Raw genomic sequence first — 23,300 nt, 5'->3', positions numbered from 1 at the left:
ATGCTTTTGCTTTTGAGATTATGACCTCTGCTGCTGGGAATTTCATGTATGAAGAAAACAAGTGGATGCCCTATTGAGGACGTAAGAAAGTAAATAACCAGGCAAACATTCCTCTTATGGAGTCAATAGTGGAGCATTCCTTAGAGAATCAGGCCTCAAGTGTCTAATTAAAGCAATTTGCGAAACCTTAGACTCTAAGGACCTTAGAGCTCACGGAATGTTACGGAAAAAATCCAGAGTGTTTTAACCACTATTAAGCAATGACTGCAAATCACAGATTATTACATGACTACTCTAGATTATGCTTTTAATGTTGGCAACACCCAAACAGATATTGAATCTGAAAGAAATCATGTGTTTTATCTCGATTTACTCTTTTAGGAGTGTAAATATTTCCCTACTGCTATATTGAAAGACATTAGCATAGGAGTTTGATTTTTCTTTTGAATATAGCAAAGGTAACTGTGGGGAATATAAAAACATCAGGTTAATTTTTCAGTTGGAGTGGCATGGCACATGTAAACAGACATAAACTTTTCTCAAATCCCTTAACCTAAAAGGATTTCCTCTAAGTATGAAAGTGGTATTAATCTCAGTGCCTCTTCCGTTTTAATTTTTCTTTAGCAAACCAAAAGAATTCCAATTAGTTCCAAACCTTGTGAATTAGTTTCAGTTAAAACTGACCTTTTTTCATGTGGGAAACTGCAATGTGCATATACATTTATCAGTGAATGTCAAAGGTTAACAAACTGCTGTCTGTCATCTCTGTTAATCCTGTTTTGCTGTTGATGTCATGCGAAAGTCAAGACAAACCCAGAGAGAATACAGCACACATAGTTTTTGCAGAGAGAGCAGACTTCTTCTACAGGCTCTTAGAAAAAGGCATGGGTAAATCTCGATCTGAATCAGACACCAATACAGAACAGAAACACACCAGTTTTCCTTTTGAGCCATGGTGTACTCCTTTGAACTTCAGATATTGCATATGCATATTAGATGAGCTCTGCTTTGTCTTAGAAAAGTTGGGAACTCCCTCGAGTAAAAATAATGATAATGCCTGGAAAAAATGCAGGAGTGTGGTGAAGAAGGCAAGTAACCACTTTCTCTAAATTTTTGCTTAGAAATGACAAATTCAAGCCTATGACTATGCCATTATCTTAAAGAATATGTAGTTGAAGTTACTGGGTCTTGTGTGCAGTGCTGGCTCCCTCACCCCCTTGCTTTCCAACCATGGTTCCTGCTAACAAGGTAGTAGTATTACTTATCCTTGTAAGACAGGAGAAAAGTAATAAGGAAGATGGAATTAATAGAATATATAATCAAAGTTATGGAAAAACTGACAAAGATGTGGCTTTTCTGCCTGAAAAGCAGACAAATACAGTGTGATATAACAGAGATTAGAAGTTGTTGGAGGATAGAAGTGCAATTGAGAGAATGATTTTTCCCCTGTTCTTAGATTTTCCTCTGGGGATCTGGCTTTAGTTATTGTCTGAGGCCTAATACAAGTACCTGTACCTAAAATGCAAACTACTCTGATCTAATTTTTTTCTAGAAGGAGACAGACTAAATTATTGGTAAAAGAACTGCAAATCTGTTTTTGTGTAAGCAGATCTGTAGTAGGATTAATGGGTCAAGCATTTTAGAAAAAGTGGGAGATTATAGGGTCTGCAGACAGATTTCTCCTAATCTGTAATTTATCAGAATTACAGCCCCAGTTCTGTGAATTCCCCTGTGGCACTAGCTAGTCCATCTTTCAAGGCATGAAATCAATAAGAGGGAAGGAAATTCATATTGCTGCCTCACCTGGATTTGCTGTTTGGATTTTAAGGGTGAATAGTGTAGTAGCCTTTCAAAAAGTGCATTTTTCTTGGGCATCAAGGGAGCCTAGGAGTCTCTGTCTTTCTGAGGCACAGGAACTCATGGATTGCATAAGATGCTTCAACTAAATGCAGTTAAAATCCATATTTAGCTTTGTTTGTCACAAACCTATAAAGGTAAAAGATAATGTTGATATGAAAGATACTGTGGAACACAAGTGACCACTTTAGCCCAGGTAAAGTACTCAGAAGAATAAAGAGTGTCAACTGGCAGTGTATTGCTTTTGTGGTTTTGGTTCTTTGCCACTTAAAAAAAAAAAATCACTCAAAATTGTTTCTACCAAAATAATAAAGTTTTGTGATTAAAATTTTGTGATCTGAAGAGATAAGGGAAAGCAAACAGAATTTTTTTTGCTCTTCATGAAGAGTCTCCATTGATAAAGCAATGTGCTCCTTACCTATTGACTTAAAAGACCAAATGAGGTATTCAGGTTACGTTTCTGTTTTGAGTGCCTCTCAACTGTGACTTGATGTTTTCAAATGCATTTCTATGGTCTGAATTTTCTTCCCAGTCAAAAAGTTGCAATCCAATCAGGTCTTAAATCTCAATGATGTTCAGTTGTATGTATGTAGTATCATTGATTTCTTTATTTCTTGGCTAAATCTTGAGCTTTACTTGACACTTCTGCTTCATATTTGTTTCAAATGCAGTTGCTGCCATAAGTTCTGAAATATGGGCCAAACCTATTCTTTTTTGGACTTGAATCTATATTGCTTCTGTCCAGCTCCTTAGGCATGCTCAACCATCACCAAAAATGTATTATGGTATGACAGAATATGAACCACTTCATTTTCTCTTGAGATCTCATTTACCCTCCTTACATCATAAGGAAAAATAGCTCATACTCTCCTCTTCTGAAGCTGTCATCTCAGTATTATGTTTGAATATCTGTCCTCTTTTTTGCATTCACTTTTTTATGTTGCTTTCTTTTTAAAACAATTTTGCTATTCTGGTAAGTCTATTCCTGCTGTCAAAAGCTCTGGTGATCATGTGATCATGTGAATTTTCACTGCAATATATTTCCTATTTCACCTATTGCCATGCTATTTGAATGCCAAAATACACAAAATATTTTCAACTGTACTTCTGTTTCTTAAAGCTTTTTGATTTTTGGCAACCTCTTTATGACAGCTCTTATTAAATATACACAGCTTGTTAAATACAAATCTACAATACTAAACCGTAGATTGATAATGTTAAAATATTATCTCTCCCATACTTTTTTATGCAAGGCAAAAGAACATTCCCTGTAATTTGTTTCAGCTTGGTGTCCAGCCCTTGACAATGGATACATGATCAAACTTATGAAAATGCAGCTATTTTTGTTTTCTACATTATTCAACTTGACCATATAAAAGTAGCACTGTATTTTGTAACTGCTGAGGTTATTCTAAGTGTGCTCTACCTATTACAGTATCCAAGCAACTGATATTTCATTATGCTAATATACTTTTTTTTTTGAAAAGATGATTGATTTTTATTTTTACAGTGAGTACAGAGCAATAAAAATTTCATAATTTAGAACAAACAACCAACAAATAAACGCAAAATCCACCAAACCCAAACTGTTCAATTAACCTGAAGAACAAATAAAATAACTCTTAACATCTTAGCAGAGTTGACTTGTCCAGAAATTGCAGAAGTGGCTATTTGTCTCCAGGACATAGGTTTAACTACTCTTCTGGCTCTTTCTTAAACCACGTTGTGATCTTGGGAAATCTTTTGTAATTTTTTCTCCATCTATAAAATGGATATAAACATAAACCTTTTTGTAAAATGTCACACGGTGTACCAATGGAAAGTGGTGTGTTAAAGCTAGCTAACTGTTATTCAGATTATGTATAGCCTACTATTTATTGTTTTATACTTTGCCACACAATTTTCTGCATTCAAGCTAACAGCAGTATCTTCCCTGTCTACCAATCACATTGGCAGGACAGCAGAAATCTTGGTTTTGCCTAAGATTGGGATAAAAGTTCACTGCTAAAGCAACAGTACAGTTTAGAGAGCAGAGTGTGCTGGAAGCAAAGGAAATATGTTCCATGATCAGCAGTCTCCCGGCAATCCCAGGAGACCCTGGCAGAGTATAGGTCATGGAGCCCCAGTCAGATTTTACAATACAAAAAGGAAGTTGCTCTCTGCTGACAGTAAATTACATTGTTTTTTGCTACAGGTTTGTCTGTGAGGGAAAGCTGGATGAAGAGTGACTAATTCCAGCTCATTTTTCACTAGTATATGAAGAGTTTCTGGAGCATGCATTTGAGCAGTACTCTACTGTATGTCAGGATACTACTGATAGGAAGAGTCTGGACTAGAGGGCTGGGCTACAGCCAGCTTCCCCTAACCACTAGACATGATCTAAAAGCAAAAATTCAAGCCTCTGTTAATAAAAGGAGTAAAATATCTTCCAACTCCCACCAGTAATCTGGAAAACTGCTTTTAAATGTGTGATTCAATTGCCTTCACATGAGCATTTACTGCCCCTAGATGTACCAGGATACCCTCGATGCCTTCAGCTGCCACTCCAGATGGCACAGGAAGCCCAAAACCCACAAGCCTAATCTAACAGTGCAGCAGTAGTACCTCAAATATCCTAGGGAACAGAATCAAGTGCCGTGTATTTTTCCTTACCAAAATGACTCATTGTTGTTTTAAAGGAGGGAGGAAATACTGTGCTGGTTCCTAACACAGTGGTATATTTGGTTTAGTATCAGTCTCATTCAGAAGATACAGCTGAAACCAGAGCTCAGAGAGGCATCTTTTGACCCTCAGCATGGTTTCATTATGATGGCTTCCCTGCATGGTATGTTCTCCTGAGTACTTCTATCTTCAAATTTGTCTCAAAATGAAGCTGTAGTTTTCATTTAAAACTGTAATGAAAAATAAAATCTAGCAACATGAATATAATAATTTAAACAGAAAAGCACCGATGTATTTATGGTAACATGGTATAATAGAATTTTTAATATAGAGAGGTGTACACTGAACCAGCAGAAATTTCCCTCGTATTAGATAGAGGTATTCAATTAAATGGCAGCAAGTTGCTGTCATGTCTAGAAACTGAAGAATAGCTACATGCCTGTCATGTCTTTGTCCTTTGCTAGAGAAATATGTGTGAATTTATCTATATGCCTTACATTTGCAACCAATGTGTATGTTATTTTTTTGGTGCGTGCTTTTTAAAAAACAGATAGAAATATTTTACAGTTTAATTTTGAATGGGAATTTTTTTAAATTACTGTGTCCCAGTCTGACTTAAAGTAGTTAGCATTTTAGATACTGATTAGACCTTTGAAGTCAGAAGAATTAATGCTTAAAAGTCAGCAGAATGTTAGATACTTTTCAATGCCATGAAATAACTTTTTAAATGAACTTTATCTTAATAAAAGAAAAGCCCATTTCTGGCAAAACTGTTCTGTGTTAATCTCTACAAAATCTACAAAAGTGCAAGTGTACAGAGGCAAAATCAGGCAAGTCAAATATTTTCAGAATATGTTTAAAGAAATCTAAGATGCTAAAATGCCCTTTACAATGTGCCAGCTAGTACTTTGCACTGAGGTAATAAGGCTGAATGACTAAAATTTATCAGATATGCCAAAGTGCCTGACTATTAGCACAGGATTATTTATATTGTTTTAACTACTGTGTTTATTTGTGGTTTCTAAAAGTTAATAATTTCTTTGTACTTTTTTATATTTTTAAAAGCTGTGTTGTGCATCAAGAAATGATACTGTGCAACAAAATTAGTTCTGAATAAACAAGTAAAGAGTTTAAACAAGTAATGAGTGTGCCTTTCTGAGGTTAGTTGGCTTTTCAGCATACTCTATTTTCTGTAGGATAAACATACATATGATTTTATGTGATGATAGATTATCAAAACAGCATCTCTACTCTTGCCTTTGTGTTTCTCAACCATTTTAGTAAATGCCAAGTTAAAGGATCTATTATTCCAGTAGATTTTAAAAAAAATCATTAATAGAATAACTACTTGTTGAGAGGGGAAAACAAAGTGATTTACAGTTACCAAAAATTCTGAATGTTGAAAGACAGACAGAGCCAAATAAAAGTGGGTGAAGTGGAATGTTTAAAAATAATAAAAGTAATTTATAAGAAATGAAAACAATTTTGAAAGTATTATTTTCTTCTAATGTTATGTAAACATTTCAAATCCAAAACAGATGTAACTGATGCCAAATCAATTTTTGTACATCTTTTCCTTTCAGCGACTTGGAAAGTGATGTGTTTTCTGCTTAATGAAAATGAATATTGGTCCAAGAGTAGAAAAGCTATTTCATATGGCTTTAAATCTCTGAGCTGTTCCCCATCTCTGACTGATTATACAAGAATTATCTGAAAGAGCACTGACATAAAACAGTGTTTATGCAAAGAAATCTGTTAAAAATTGTAGATTATTGATAAAGAGAGCTAAGTGGAAGGTCAAAGCTCAAGTAGACTGACTGTAGAACACAAGCAGGACCTAATCTTAATATACCTTTTAGTAAATAAATTGGAATCCTTATGAAATGAATTTTGACAAATTGACATATTCATGCTGATCTGCTATGGGCAAAAATTCTTTGATTGTTTTATTTAATCCAGTGTGAATTCTCACCAGAATAACACAGGGGAAATGCAGAGTTTAGTAGTAGAAATATTTCTTAGAGATTTATTCTGGTTAATCAAACCAACAACAGAGATCAATTAAGAAAAAAAAGACATTTTTTATGTATCTCACACACTCCACTTCCCCAATCAGTCATTATCTTTCTGTTCAAGCCTCCTTATAGACAAAACTGCATATTTAAAATTTTTGTTTATGAAACTCTGCTTTCATTAATAAAAAGAAATGCACATATATATAAAATAGGCTGATAATTGCAAATATGATACTTCAAAATTTATCAGTTCAAGTAAGCACAGTGAAAAGAGATAATTGATTAACATTCCAGACAAAATTCTAAGTCACTGTAACTTTGCCATTTTTAATTTATTTTTTCCAGTTTAATTTATTTTGATCAGTTTGTTTGGCAAAATGGGATTAAAATTCTGCCTTTTGAGTTGTAAAAACCATTTCGTACACAGAAGAAATACAAAAGTCTAAAAATGCAGAATTTACTAAAAAGAGTACTTAAATGCATGTAGATTGTCTGTGGATATTAAATAGAATTTCCCCCAAAGAGACCATTGAGGGTGTTTTTGGAGTAAAAATATCAGAACTGAATGTAAAGGTGGAGATTGAACTGGGACAAGGTGCATTTATAAAGAGTATACTCAGTGCAAGGAATCTTCTAAGTTGAGCATGTGAATATTTTCTCTCTCATAAAATCAAGTAAATTACCTACATTGTGTTAGAATGGCATGCAGTTATCCCCAGATACATAAGTGTAAATTAACAAATTCTGATAACTGCAAAATTATTCTAGATTTCCAAATTTACTTAATCTTGGCAAAATAGACACCAGTGAACTTCAGATTTGAAGCACATATGTTACATACATCAAACAATTTGGATTTGCAAGTTTTATCTTTCTGTATTATCTTGCATTAGACCATGTTGTGTGTTGCACAAATGTTGAAGATAATCTCCCTCAACATTCATATATACTTTTTTACTTATACATATATGTACTTATGTACATATACTTAGCCTGTCACGTGAAGCTGTTTTCATAGCCAATGACTGTCAAACATCATAGTCAACATAATCTGAAGTCTATTTCACATTAAATTGGCAGCTATATTTTGTTAGGTGCATTACACTTCAATAGTGCCTGTTTCTGTCACTGGAACACTAGAACAGATGTTGGCTGTGCATGCCTGTGCTTCAGAGCAGTGATTCTGAGTTTTGTGAGTGGGTCTGAAGTTACATGCAGACCTTTGACTCGGTAGAGATTCTACAAAACATTCATGACTTGGATGTTTGGTGCATGTACTGTCCCAATGATCTGGGTATTTTCAGCATCTCAGAACAAGCCCACAGGACCTATTGCATGCACACAGGCTATTCCCATTGCTTATATCAGGTTGAAGAAATCCAAGATGCTAAAGCCCCCTGATATCAGCCAGGCACCTTTTCTGCACATGCACAGAAAATGTGTCTGGCATTTCCTGATAAGCTGCGAATGCTGTATCACCTGAAACATTGGACATCCCAAGTAAATGTCCATGTTGTCATGTTCTTCTCAGGCAAAATTACCAAGAAAAGAACTTACAGAATTCCAGAATGACATGATGGATAAGATTGGAAGGGACCAGTGAGCCATGTGGTCCAAGTTCCCTGCTCCAGTAGGGTCATGCTAGAGGACATTGAACAGAATTGCATCCAGACTGTTCTTGGATTATTCTGGGGAAATCTAGAACTTTTTTAGCTCTCATACATTTCCTGAAAAGCACACCAAATACAGATATTTCAATTGCACTCCAACTTCTGGCAGTGATTTCTCACAATGCAATATAAACATAATTACATTCATATAACAAAAGGGAAGGATTGGGCTTATAAAAAAGTAGCTAAGAAGTCATAAGTCCTCAGAAGTAATTTTTCAAATTGGTTTTATGAACCACTGGAGCTGAAAAGCCTCAGAGATCTCTTTGCAATTTCTTGGCAGAAATAATACAGTTGGCTGAGCCCAATAAAACACAAGGTATCTCAACTAGGTATGAAATTTTTGTTATTATTAGAAAATCACTGGCCATCTGGTTGGGCATTATGTGCAATAAGCTATAGACTACTGGTGTAAAATTCAGCATTATAAAGAATTTCTTTAAAATAGAAGAGCCAAATATAGTCTACATCATCAATATTCATAACTAGAGAGAGAAACTTTTAAGGTCTGAACTCTGGAATGTGAAAGCTAATGGAGGGCAAACAAATGAATCTATTTACTTGAAAGAGTAAACAAGCATGCAAGCAAGGTGAAATTCTCATTAAAACTCAAATACTGAGGGATAGTACAGTAGCACTTCAGATATAATTTAAAGCACTTAGTATAAAGTGATTTTGAGTATCATCTTGGAAACTATGCCAAGATTATGTGAGTCAGAAAAAGCCCACTTTTCCAAAAGAGAACAAAAAGGGTACAATAAAGTAATTTCCTGTTTTCTTTTTTTTGCAAACTTTACTTTTAGAGCTTTAAGTGGTCTTTGCAATTAAGGCAGATCCATGGAGCCATTTAGCATCCAGGTAATGCAGACAAATAATTTCTCTTTCTCCAATACACTATTCACATCTTTATGGTAATCACTTACAAATAATGTCTGATAAATTAATGCTTGCAATTGATTCTGTGAGTTAAAAATGTGAAGTATTTGAATCATAATCTAAATTACTCTAAAATTAGACATTTCTTTTTAAAACTACACATATTCCTTTTGCTTCTAGCTGCCTTCAGTGGATTTATATAGCTATGTAAGGGAAATTAACAAGAAATTGCTGTTTATGTTGAAAGACCATTTGGACCTCAACAGTAATTTTATTATAATTTTTGTTTGATTTAAATAGGTCAGTGAAGAAAGAATAATTTGCAGGAAATGGAAAGTTAGAAATTAGGTGACTACAAAGAATTGCAGTCCTGGAAAATCTATAAAACATGTGGTTTTTCTTCAGGTAATTTTTAAGTTTGACACAGAGGGCATATCATTGACAATCTGAACACATGTATCCAGGCATTTCATGTTGTTCTGGGAGGGGAGCCTCTCTGGCTGTGCCTCCTGTGCCAGGCAGGAATACTTTTCACTCTATTCAGAAGTCCTTTTCCCCCTGATTACTGTATTAGGTACCTGGCTTGATCACCCTACATCTTTTGAATACACACGCTCCAATTTTTGAGGGAAGCTGGAATATGTGTATGTCTTGGGGGAGTACAAAGGAAAAAGAATACACAGGTCTTCTTCCAGAAGCTGAGAAGCATTTTTGTGTTCCAGAGTTCTCTTTTCTCTTGTGAAAAGCCAACTCTCCAAAACAAGAAGAGGATATGATTATAATCCCGATAAAGATAAACGGTATTAGCTATTACTGTCATTATTTCAGAGACAGCTCTTAGGGATAAAAACCTGGGTCTCATATATGAAATCTGAAGTGAATGAATCTATTTGAGCAATTTGTTAAATGAAACTGGGGCAGTGACAACAAAAATAAAAGGAATATGCTACCTCCCTGCTGTATAATACCCAGCATGTCTAAGAGTAATTTGTCATTTTTTCCCCTTGGGAAATCAATACTACATGAAAGGGAAATTCATAGCAACTGAAGAGCAATTTGTATGCCAGCATTCACTATATATCTTGAGATATAGGTAAGTCCTGCCAGGCATCAGCATTAAATAGCTTGTAGCAGAAAATATTTTTCAGCGTAGCAAAAGGCAGAAGGGATCTCTTTTATAATTCAAAGGGGAGGACTCTGTAAATTTTCCTTCTGAATATTGATTGCAGTTGCTTTGGGCAAAGGATGCATTCAGTAAAATATTTAGTTTGTTGCATTTGAATTTATATGAAGGTGAAGCTGCATGCTACACAAGGGATAAATAGTGAGGAAATGTAGATTTCATAAGGAAACCCAAAATTATCTGTCAATTCTCTATACTTTTCTGTCTTGCTCTATGCTCATCCTATGTTAAGGTGAAGATCTTTGTATACTGCTAAGTGTACCAGTATCCAAATCATGCACATCTAATCCCCATTCAATTTATTCCTTTCTTGTATGTATTTAACTCTGATCAGTACACTTGTTTATTGTTATTAGGACAATGTTAAAAAGCCCAACCACTGAATGCTATGGACTAATGAATTAACTTTATGATGTCCAGAAGTCTCCTTTACTTAAATAAAGGAAACTTGGAGCAGGGTGGTAGGGTCGTGTGGTAATAGTTCTGTCAGATGTTCCACTCGATGCAACATATCCCTACATTTCTTTATTAGTTCTGTTAAACAACATAATATTGTAACATAATATTGTAAACATGTTCTGCTAAACAACATAATATTGTACACACAGTATATTTTACCATATATGTGCGGGCAATCCTGCACATGCACAGACACGTACATCAATGTGACAAAAAATATGAACATTTTCTGAAAATTAAAATTAAATAAAAAACTTAAATTTAAAATTTAAAAAATGAAAAACTAAATTAAAATCAAGGAAGAAGGAATTCAGAATGTTTTTAAAATATCAAGAACTTAAGAAAGCCCTAGATTTTTGAGGGGTTTTCTGCAATTTTAGTTCATGAAGCACATAAATCGCTGTTACAAAAATTGCTCTAGGATAAATTTCTGCATGTAACCTACTGTCATAAAAGCATGGGGAAATATTTTAGTAATCAAAGTAAGGTTATCTTGGTCATTGATACAGACAAAAATAGCTAGATTTTAACATTGTTATAAAGGATGAGACATTTAAACCTCACAAAGATGTTTGTGTTCAGCAAGAGATATGGGGTGAAGGGCATATAAAGGACTGAAAACTAGTAAAAGTAGTTGTTCATTTGGAGTAAAAAAAAAGGCATAATTTGATTTATCATATGCATAGTGAAGAATTCATTTGGTCATGATTTCAGGAACAGTTAGAATTTTATTTTGTTTTATACAGCTGTGGTGTAACAGAGATTAGTCACAAGTAGGAACTCTAAAACTGATCCAAAATGAAATCCTAGTCCTAATACTGATGGAAGTATCTTTATATGTGAGGCCTGCTGCACCACAATACACCATTGTCCTGTTCACTTATAATTTCCTGATGGGTTTTTAGAAGAATTTTGCATTATTTCACTGGGGAAGTAATGTGGTTTAAACATTTTGTAGAGCCTACACTGCTCTACAAATTGTAGGTAGATATTTTAATAGATAATAATTCTGCTCTTTAAGTAGCATAAACATAAAAGAAAACTGCTTTAATGTCTGAGCAACAGAAAAAAAATGTTTTTTAAACTATAGTCTATACAAAGCCACTTAATAGTATTTCTCTAAAGGATCTAACAAAACATTAAATAAAAGCAGGGAATTAAAAGAGAATGCTATAGTGCACCTGTTTGCTTTGTCATTCAGAATATAATATTTAGTAGTATTTCCACACAACTGGGAAGAGACCCAAGAAAAATAAATGCTATAATTTGAATGTGTGCAGCACTTAATATAAGTGTGTCTTAGCAAACCTTACAGAGTGGTTCAAATAAATTGTTAACATTCTTTCTTACTATGAAAACCAAAGGAATACTGGAATAAATTTACTGGTGTGTTCTTTGGGTTTCTCTAAGTTCTTATTAATAAACATCAGTTTTAAATTTGACATTGAGAGTAATATCTTCTACTATCACAGCATTATCTAGATGGAGTCTAAAAATTGCATTTGTTTTGCCAACACACCTAATGCAACACATGGCTAATTTCTCAGTAAAGGTCCCATTACAAGTGTTTGTTGATAAATGCATATTATTGCAATTATTCAATTGCAAAAATATTTTGTGTTACATGTTTCCCTAATATTTTCTTAGGGAAAGTATAAGAATGAAGTAAAAAAAAATTGCAGGATTCTATAGTTTAAAAAACTCACCTTGTGCATCTCTGCTCCTGATTTATCTATCCTGAGTGCCCAGCACTGCAGTGAGTCCAAGTTCACATCACCAAGTGAAGGAGTAGGATGTCTGTGTGTGCTTTTCAAAAGCCTGGTATTACCTGCCTTCTCAACACATGAAGCCTAGGCTTGTACATATTCCAAACATGTCTCTAGTTAAAAGGAGCTTGTCATCTCTCTACCAGCTCTCCCTTCCCCTTTCTCTTCCCCCACTCTCTTTAGTTCTCAGTCTTAGAACAGATCCAGCACAGAAGGAAAGTTCACCCTCACCAAAATTCCTACCTTGGTGTGTCAGAGTGATACTGAGTTACAGAATCCCTTATGTATGTCTGTAAATTGTTTTAACTTATAGTAGCAATCAGAATTCAGAGAGGATGATCTTGTGGCAGAAGTGATTACAGAAATCTAGGCTCTGATTGTTTTCCCCATAGCAAGTAACTCACATTACACTTCATTTCTTCCCTTGAAAAACACAGAAAATATCTTTCTCTTGTGCTTTGTTATGAGAACTAAAATACAATTGTAGGAGTGTAGAATAGTCCATAGAGAAGACTGGATAAGTGTGTGTCAGTGTGCTTGTGCATGAACACAAATACAAGATATAGTGCTGTACGTAGAGTCACGAGTAACACTTGGCATAAAAGACACTTAAAAGGCTGATTGAAGTAGTTAGAATTACTTTATTCAACTGGGTTTTACTCAAGCTAAGTATAGTTTAGAGGACCAAATGTGATTTTACTAGAAATAACACTGTTTATATGCAGAAGCAATTTCAGTGAAATGAAAAGTCTCTGTAGTTCTAGGGGAAAAGAAGCAGAGGTTTGAGGAGCCATGTCCCAGCACTATGCTACCCAAATAACAGCACAGTATATTTTGTAGAATGTACATTTATGGGAATATTTACAGTTGTATAAACAGATACCTATGCACTTTATTTCCTCAGGCAGCAGAAGAAGAGTTATAAATTCTTTGTGCTGCCTTTTTTTCCCCACTTGCTGTGTTACCACCAATACAGAGAGAATTAAGAAAATGTTTTGTGGGCGTTTTTGATGAAAAGTGTTTTAAGGCTGCCAAGTTCATAGTCATTTGTGCCTTGAAGGCTAGATGAGAAAGATTGTCAAGGAAACACATAATAATGAGTTCCAAAAGAAAATGTTGCCTTTAGAAAATTAGGGAAATAGGAGCCAAATATCTAGCAGGCTAATCTGTAATTGTTGCGGCTTTCACAATAGAACAAAACACTGCATGGATACCCCAGGTTTTGATGTAGAAAGTTTATTTGTAAGTGCTTTAATGAATTTTCAAGGAACATTAAGATGATGGGTGTCAAAAGACAGTTTTTACATCATGAAGAAAGGACTGCAATCATTTTTTGAAATGTGTTCTAGTAACTGCTTGGGTCATCTCTATGCACATTAAAGATTTTTTAAAGCAATAGTGTTATGTGAAGAATACTTTATTTTTTTCAGTCCAAGATGTAATGTCATGTGATTTTATGGAAATTTTGTGAAGGCCACGTGAATTAATTCAATAGGAAGGGATCATATCTTTTATGTACTTGTTGATGGATATTTTCCAGAAGTCTATTAGTTTACCAGAGGTTACAGAATCACAGAATGGTTAAAGAAGGGTCCACTTGTTGAGTCATCTGGTCCAACCTCCCTACTCAAGCAGGGTCATCCTAAAGGATTTTTTCCAAGTGATTCTAGAATATCTCCAGCGAGGGTGACTCCATAATCTCTCTGGGCAATCTGTTCTGGTGCTTGGTCACCTGCACACCTTCCTCATGTTTTGGTGGAACTTGCTATGCAACAATTTCTGTCAGTTGCCTCTTGTCCTATTGCTTGACACCACTGAGCAGAGCCTGGCTCCATCCTCTTGGCACCCTCCCTTCAGATACTGACAGACACTGATGATGTCTCCCCTCAGTTGTCTCATCTCAAGGCTGAACAGGCCCAGCTCCCTCAGCCTTTCCTTGTGAGAGAGATGCTCCAATCTCTTAATCATCCTTATGGCCCTCTGCTGGACCTGCTCCAGGTTCTACATGTCTCTCTTGTACTGGACACAGCACTCCAGATATGTCCTCACCAGGGCAGAATAGAAGAGCAGGATCACCTCCGTTGCCATGCTGGAATGCTCTTCCTAATGCACCCCAGGACACCATTGACCATTCACAGGGTCACACTGTTGCTCATGGACAGCTTGGTGTCCCCCAGAACCCCCAGGACCTTCTCCACAGAGCTGCTTTCCAGCAGGTTGGCCCCAGCCTGTCTGATGTCTGGGGTTTTTCCCCAGGTGCAGGACCCTGCAGTTGCCTTTGTTGAATTTCAGCTGGTTCCTCTCTGCCCATCTCTCCAACCTGCCAAGGTCCCTCTGAAGGGCTGCACAGTGCTCTGGGTTATTAGACTCTAGCCAATAACTCTGGGTTATTGGCCACTCCTCCCAGCTTTATGTTGTCAGGAAACTTGCTCAGGAGGCACTATTTATTTACATCAGACTTTATGATGTTATTGTATTATACTTCAAATTTGAAGTGTTTAACAGAGCAAAAATATTAACATTGATATGAAGGAAACTTGGACATATTGCCTTCTTCTCTTTACCCAAAAATTTCCTGTTTAGAAGCATGATCTTACTTGGCAAAGCAGTACTAGAAGAGGATTTTTTGTTTGTTTAAGTACTCATTGTAAGAGCTGTTGGTGGGTAATTAAACTAAAATAACCTTTCTATGTCATTGAGTCAGAATGGAACCCATGTCTTCCAACAAAATGGCTAAAATACTGTCAGGAGCATGCAAAGAAATCCAGCTGTTGTAAAAGATAAAAATAAAATCTTCATTTCCCAAAAGGGTTGATGCTTTAAAAATGAAAATACTATGACTTTTCTGCTTTGTTTCATTTTGCTTTTTAATATAGATTATATACTAGCCCCCTGAGAGATTATCATTGGAAGGAAACAATTAAAATGGAACCTGGCCTAGGAAGATGTAATCTGACTAAAACATACACCTCTTATTTTCAATTTATCTTTCAAAAGTAACCAAGTAGTGTCTTTTTGTTAGTTACCATATTTAGGTTGCAAATACAGCACACAGGTTCAGCACAAGTAATAAAATCAGCTGTAAAAGCAATATATAAAAATTAGGAGAAAATTGACATATAGAGAAACATCTACATTGGATTTCTAGTTCTTAATTCAGTGTTGTTATCACCCTTTCTTGCATATAATAAATCCGAATCAATATGCATAATCATAATTGAGAGCCACATTAACTGGGAAGAATTTTTATACAACCTCTCTAATACAAGGGGGACCTTAGCAGTTTTCTGGAATGAATATTTGCATGTCAGCCCTGCAGGCTGGGTGTGCTGAATCAGTCACAGGAGTCTAAATCTTTTTGTCCTCCAAAAGACTTGAAGAAAGATGATGTAACAATCACTGGATACTACATATATCCATATATTCAGCCAAGTCTTTTAGAGCTGCTGAACCAGCAGGCCTCACAGATTTTGTAGCCAATAAAGTGGTGATACAATGTCAGTAACTTCAGAGCTGTAATTTGTCAACTGTCTAACTCTATGAACTGCTAGTCTGAGAGCCGTGAGATATGGAAAGTTCACAGACCAGCATCTAGGCTCCAGGATTTTGGTCATATGTGATTTCAGTTAAATAAAGTCAGTGGGAAAAGCTCTGGCCTTTTAGTCTTCCACTCTATTATAGCATATATTGATTTAGTACTGAAAAGTAAGGACATAGAAAGCAGATTTTGCACTACCAGAAACTTTTGTGTCAAGTTACTCATTTTCCTCCCCTTACTGCAATGGAGGTGGGATTAGGTTTGGCACTGTGAAGCATATGATGGCTTTTCACTGATTATTACCTCCTCTTTTCACTCTTCCCCTGTCACCTTGTGACATATTTAGGAGAAAGATATTCCAGATACCATCAGAATGTGAGACTAGGAGGGGAGCATGAACCCTCTAAGAACTGTTATGTGGAGCAGTGGTTGTCCAAGTAGCTACCACTTGATCACAGAGGCAGAAATGCGTTTGCATCCAGCTGGACTATCATGCTAAGCTTGATCTCATCCATATTTGGGGTTGGTTTTGATGACACAACTTAATTTCCTTGTTTTGTCCTGAGAAACCATGACTTCTCAGTTGTTGTTTCACTTAGAAGCTGGAATTAAGGGCTTTATGAAGTCCATGTGCTTGTGTAAAGATACTGACTTTGCTCACACTCTACCAGCCAAAAAGCTGCTTTACTCTTCCTTTTTTAAAAATAATTAATCTAGCTTAAAAATGGATTAGTGTTGACATCTCTTCTTAACAATAAGGATAGAAACTCAGAATGAACAGCTGTTTGGACAATTTTGGATGAAAGCCTTTCCCTAGGCAAACACAGTAGATGCACAGGCACATGCAAGGGCACATTGATGCCATTATTGATGCCCATCTGTCAGACTGGCATGGTGCCCACTCAGAAGCTGAGTCTAAACAAGGTCTTAGTCACACAGGCTCTGCCTCCTCTATGACAGTACTGCCACCTGGGTGCCAAACAACTTTTCACAATAACTTCCATTTTTAGGTGAAAAGTACTATTTATAAAAGGAGGAAAAAATTAAATATAATCAAATGGAAAAATTATTTTACTTTTAATATAGGTAAATATATTAAATATGATGCAATTAATGACTTTATATATGTGTGTGCAGTGCATAAATATATATACACACACAGACATTTATATGTAAAATCACATTGTCATTGCCTGTTGTGACAGGGGACTAGAGTTACTTGTTTTCATGAAGAATGAGAATTTTTCATTTACCAGGCAATTGATCTATGGATTTCACAGAATTTTAGGGGAAGAATATTTAGCAATTTTACTTGGAAAGAGTTTACTTACAGAAAAGTGATTTCAGTTAAGTACCTGAGGAGACTGATTCCTTCTACCCGTGGAAATTCTTCAAATGACTACATAGGAGATATTTGATTTCAAATGCTTTTGAAATGTCCATTCCTTACCTAGTGTTTCTGATGGACCCAGCATCACCAAACACCTAGAGGTAATCTTTTCTAGGCAGTAAATGGAATTCCAAGTAATTCCTACTGCCACGCATAATCTTCCTCCAAGCAGTTAAAGTGACCTTAACTGTTGTGTGCAGTATTATAGCAGCAGTGTTTCACGTCCTGTGAAAACTGAGCTTATTTTTCACACAGAGTATTCTATTTAATTATGTTTTCTTCAACAGAACTATTTATTATTTTATTTCATTGCAGTCTGGTAAATGAGGAGGAAAGTTTTGTGCCATGTATAATAATATTCTGTAAAAATATGGGTCAGTTTAATTTTTTTTTTACAGCTATGACTCTAAGTATGAAAGGGATTCTGTGTTTGGAATAATAGTCTGGTGGCAATCTGCCCTGGAAACCTCACTAATGAGATTAATAAGAAATAACTTCAGGATATTCTAGCTTTATTTTCCTATGTATGAAATCTGAATATTTTGCCTTTAAATGCATACATGTTTATTAGTATTAGAATTATGCTTAGTTGTGAAGAAGAATACCATGCAAAAAATTACAGAGGTTAAAATTAATTTTAAGTTTTGAAATATTACAAAAAATGTCACCAGGTGGCAATATTACACAACCTCTTCCAAGTTATTTTTGGCTTGTAAGCAAGTAGTGTGTTTTAGAAAGATGTGTTCACTTTAGACTATGGTTATGAAAGACTCTCGCAGTAACAAAAATTCACCCTGAAGAGAAAACTTGATGAGTATCAGAAATGTTTACATCTTCTTGACTTCTGATTAGAATTCATCCTTGAGGCAGACCATGCTGTGGATAAGCAGACAGTGTTTTCTGAGCTGTGTGAATGGCAGACACACCTCGTGCCCTACAGGCTGCTCAGGTTACACGATGCAGTTCTGACACTACCAACTGACCTCCTAAATGGACTAACAGGGCAACTGCTATGAACTGGAAATCCTTAACATGGGGTTAGTTTTACTGTACAAAGAGCTTTCCAGAGCCCAAAGAAAAGATTCTGTCATCGTTTTTAGTTCTCTGCATTGCGAAAGAGCTATCACACAAAAAAAAAGGCTAGGTTGGAAAAGAGAATTGGCTTTTTACCAGCTGCTAGTAGCAACAATGCCTCTGAATCTGCTGTAAAAAATAATAAAGGTTTAGTTAGTGTTTCAAGAGGGAGAGATGATTCATGTGTGTACAGGTAGGAAGGACATGCCCCCCCAAACTGTTCGTCCTGGCTTTGTGACCAAAGATTGCCCTTTCTTGTATCTGTGCAGTGGAATTAATGAATATCACACTAGATTAAAAAAACTAAATCCAAATACAACAGGATTGGGATATTTTAGGTAATTTTCAGCTCGCTTTTATATTTAGTCAGTTGCATTTCTAGGCAGAAGTTACATCCTTTTTTTTTTCTTATTCAAAAGTCATAGAGTACTTGTCACAGGGAAGATAATAAACTTTAGCTTGGGGCAATCATTTAAACCTCTCAGACATCTGAAAATAGTAGCGCAGAGGATAATTTAATATCGTCTTAAGAAACATAGATGGAACTATATGTAGAATTCAACTCACTTCTCACAATCAATTAACTGATTCAAATTAAACACCAAATCATAGGAGAAGATAGATTATGGATTACGGCTAATTTGCATAATAATGTGAATATTATAATTTACTGTGTTGCTGTAAGCTGACTTCAAGTAATATAAACAGTGTAATCAATGCACAAAACAGATGGAGACAGTTTGGGCCCAAATCAACCCAAATGACCTAATACTTGGGTTTATATAGTCGTTTATCAGGCATACAAAAAATTTCACACTGCTTTCATTTGCCTCTAAGATAACTGAATTTCTGTGAATTTTCAGCCGAAGTAATTAATGTGAATAGCTATTTGCTGACTGTAAGGATAAACTCTCATCGCTAGCTGACAGACTGAGTCAAATAATCCAAAATTATATAATGGATTATTTAAATTAATGAAAAGAATATTTATCTTAGAAAATATAACATTTATTATCTTCTCTTATGGACTTTAAACTTCTGGAATTATACAGGAACGATTTCCCAGCCACATGTATTGCTCAAACCAGGATGACTGAAATGAGTCTGAACAGGACATTACCATAGTTACTTTTAGCAAAATAAAAAGTAGGCTCTGGAAGAAGTCCAAACTCAAAGAATATTAGCTCTGCAAATAGATGTGGGAAATCCAACTTCTTGCATTCTCCAGATATGTTCAGATACAGTTTGTGAAATATCGCTTTGTTTGATGCATGAAATTTTAGATGTCCTGAAATAGTGTGACAGGAAATCTTTATTTACCAAAATCTTGGCCACTATTTCATTTGAATGCTTTAAATGGTTATTTCCCAGTGAGGTGCACTGGAAATAATATTTCAAACATTAATACTTAGAGTTTAAAAGTACCCAAAGAAATTACCCTGCTTTTTTCAATAACTTGCCAAATCCATGGTGATCGTTGTGATAAACATTTTTGCAGCCATGATTACCACTTGTTTAAAATATTGTTTCATTATATTTGTGCACTAGAATGTCCAAATGATCCTAGGGTTTATGCAAAAGAAAGAGAAGATTTCCAGATTTGTAATTTGATGTTAGACCAAACTCCTGAATTACCTTTGGTACCTCTAGCACTGATCATTTTAAACAAAAGGGTGTTGCCACTAGATGTTTATCATCTAATACTAATTTGTAATGTGACTTTCATGCATTGTTTACATACCTCTACAATGTGCTTTCTTTGCAATAAATTGGAAGTTTCAGTTTATTCAATTCGCAGTACAATACTAAGGCCTACTGCCTTAGGTGATTCTCATAATTTTCTGACCACAGGTTTCTTTTTTTGTATTTCTACATAAACACACACCCCCTACAGTTTCATACATCTGGAATTAACTTTTACATAAATCTGGCTTGGAGTCTGACAGTTTTAGAGACTATCTCTATTTCTCTAGCAGCTGAAATTAATGAAAATATTATGTCTACTGAAAAATGAAACTTTTTGAAAGTAGGAACAAGGCATTCTCAGCACATGTAATTTCTATTCAATCTACATATGATATGTAGACGTTCCCTTTTTACAGAGATTGATCTGTTTGGAAAAAGACATTTGCCTTCATCAAATAATGATTTCAGAAATCTGAGATCACGTAGAAAAGGAATGTAAGTATTGTGTTTTTATTGAAAAAAAATAGAAAATTCAATAGCTTTTCTATAAAAAGCAGTTAACTTTGGGGTTTATTTTTGGTCATATTGGAAACTGGAGCCAGGATTCATACAGAAGTTTTCAACAAAATCCACCATTATTTTAAAAGAAATCAAGGTAAACATGAGAAATACATCTCAGTCAAATAAACTTTTCCAGGATGATCATTGAAGTAATTGCAATTAAACAGCTTATGTAAAAATTTTAGATAAAAATTAGGAAATTGCTGCCCATATATATCAGACTATTCTACAGTATCTATTGTCTTCTTTTATCTTGAACTCAATGTTTTTTTTACAGTATAAATAAGTTAAATGGAAGGGAATACTTCAAGATTAAATATGTAATACTAATAAGCTTATTTAAAAGAAGAGCGCAGTAAGTGTAAAGGAAAATACGACAGGAAATACTGTTTAACATAGAGGAAAAGACAGAATGACTTTTTTTCATTTTGTGGAGCCTGCAGGTGGTGTAAGTACCTTAAGAATTATTCAGAATTCCAAAATAATGGTTATTTTTCTCTTTTATACTAATATTCTGTAGAACTATATTGTATGTTTGGTACGATTGTATTTCTACTTGTATCTGGTGGAATCCTGGTTTTTTTTCCTGGATAAATGAGTGATAATTTCACTTTGGATTGTTGAAAGGGCTCCATGACAATGCAGGTTCTTAGACTGTATCATCTACAAATAGTTAAAATACATTTTATTAATTTATTTATAGGTTATTTGTGTGGGGGAAAAATTTATGGGATACTAAAACACAGCAATGAATACTTTCAGAATATAGAAAAAAAATCACCTCCACCACCCCTTTGGCTTGTGTATTTATAAAGGATATGTGTGCTTTAGGTAACATATGTAGCTATAGGACTTACTGGAGTTTTTTCAGTACAAAAAATACAGAGGCCAAATAATCTTTGCTCATCAAATATATTATCAAGAAAACAATATGTTTAAAGACAATTATATGCTGTTAGTTTGAAAGTTCTTATACCTGTTGATGATTTTCTTTCATTTGATGTGCTATCAACTATGACTCTTGGATCACAAGAGATGAGGATCTGAACTAAATTTGGGTATATCCTTTCAGGCCTATGCTTGCAATTTTCCAGTGAAATTATCACCTTTACTCACAACAATAGATTCAATTACAGGACTGATTTTTATGAGGTTTCCTAAACATATGTACCCATTTATTCTAAAAAAAAAAAAAAAATCATACTTTGTGTGGGCTAGTGGGCAGTGTGGGAGGATACTATAGGGGAAGTCAGGCAGGGGCAATTAAACCTGGTAGTTCCCTCAGCAAGCCCTTTCCCTGTGAATTACCTTTTCAAATGACAGCATATGCATGCAACATTTGTCCAGAACTTTGTAGCACTAAATACAAAGGTTACTATGACTTACTTATATTGAAAAGCCAAAAAATAACTGTTGTGTATAAAAAAAATCAATTAGTGTCATAAACATCACTTTACAACTGAGACTAGATTGCTACAATACACTTGATGCTTTTCTGTTATGACTAGCACCCACGTGTGAAAAAGAAATGGTTTGCTTCAAAGACCATAGAATATATCCACTGTAGGCCTATTCAAAAATTGAATCATATCTCTTGGTTACAAACAAAATTTATAGAAACTGATATATTTGGTAACATTACTAACTTGAAAAAAAATAATGTATTTCCTGTAGATTTATTTTCCAAAATCTTTCATGGATGCCCTGCAAAGGACTGAAATATTATTGGTTCTGAATGTTATTACTAAGTCTTTAAATTGTTGTCCAAGACAGATCAACAATTAACTGTCTCTTGGCATAAGACAGGAATTTAGATGTGTATTTATCATAATATGTAAAAAACATGCATTGAAGTTTGAAAGCTGGTAGAAGAAAAAGTTTTTGCCTAAAAACCGATGATAGATATAGAAGTACATGGAACTTCACAGAACAATTACACAGAAGTACATGCCCCAAGGTTGAGTCACCAGATTCTGTAGTTTGTGAGGAAAGATGTCTAATGTGACCACTGCACAGAGAAGGTAAAGTAATACTTGGGCTAATTACTTGTGGTTTATGTAAGAGTCTATGAAGGGATAACACTAAGTGAGTACACTTTGTTTAAAAATATTTCTTCCACTCTGTGGTGGTCTGAAGTGAATAAATTTGATAGATATCACCCTGTGCTCCTGAGAATCATACCATACAGATCTCCAAGACAACAGGAGAGCACAGAGCTGATTTTTCTATAATATTTTTGCATAATGCTTTTCTTTACTGTAGGGAAATGTATTTTCTGTTAGCCAAGAACCAAATGTTACTAGAATTGTGAGATAAACTATAACAGGAGGGCTTTCAAGCAGTCCATTCCCTGTGATCCTAGTTTTAGAAGAAGACAAGAAATAAATTTTAAGAAGTAAAAAACAAGATTTTGAAGTATAATATCAATATTTTGTGAAAAATTAAGAAAAAAGCAGTCAACAATTTGACTACATTCACATCTCTGATGTAGGTACATCTGTCTTACTTTCGTTACTCTCGCTTCTCTGTTGCTACATTGTATTTTAGACCTTTGCAATCCACAT

Source organism: Agelaius tricolor, unplaced genomic scaffold (assembly GCF_023055355.1).
Source record: "Agelaius tricolor isolate 1412-34295 unplaced genomic scaffold, bAgeTri1.0.p SCAF_8, whole genome shotgun sequence".
NCBI lineage: Eukaryota > Metazoa > Chordata > Aves > Passeriformes > Icteridae > Agelaius > Agelaius tricolor.
Note: the sequence above shows the minus strand (reverse complement) of the source record.